The sequence below is a fragment of the Buceros rhinoceros genome, unplaced genomic scaffold, assembly GCF_000710305.1.
Source record: "Buceros rhinoceros silvestris isolate BGI_N320 unplaced genomic scaffold, ASM71030v1 scaffold28100, whole genome shotgun sequence".
NCBI lineage: Eukaryota > Metazoa > Chordata > Aves > Bucerotiformes > Bucerotidae > Buceros > Buceros rhinoceros.
The window spans coordinates 5,686-6,141 of record NW_010389454.1 but is presented as its reverse complement, the minus strand read 5'-3'; the positions used below and the strand labels follow the sequence as shown (position 1 = coordinate 6,141).

Sequence of the window (456 nt, the reverse complement as noted above, 5' to 3'; positions counted from 1 at the left end):
AACCGGATAGCTGGAATCCTGTGTACTAATGACGATTTCAGTTTTCGCATCTCCTGCTCTGCAGGGATGCTACATCCATAGGGACAGAGGTGGGAAAAGTGTAACAAATCCCAGTCCCTCCCCCATGCCCCTGGCAAGGGGTTTTGTGGGGTATTACATCAGTGTACATTTGACTCTCTCAAGCAATGTTTGGCTCCCATCTTTATTCTTTCTTTCTTTTTTAAAAAAAATTCTTAATGTTTTTTTTAATCTCAGAATACGTAGTCATGCCTTTGACTGGCTCCTTCATGTGACAGATAATTTGCAGCACGTTACATCCGGTGAAGGAGATGAAAGGTGTTGTTTTCCTGTGCTGCATGCACGTCAGATCCTGCCACTTTATGAGTTTTCCCCTTGCAATAGCTGTTGACAGGGGTTTTTTTCTTCTTGCCCCCCCCCCCCCTTGCCTTTCCACAA

At 44.7% G+C, this 456-nt stretch overlaps 1 protein-coding gene across 1 annotated transcript in view; it reads left to right on the top strand.

The window, feature by feature from the left end:
• The window catches only part of MEI1 (meiosis inhibitor 1), a gene marked incomplete at both ends in the record, with an annotated part of 38,591 nt that overhangs the window by 34,384 nt on the left and 3,751 nt on the right, over nt 1–456 (top strand). The gene's annotated exons all lie outside the window — the stretch shown is intronic.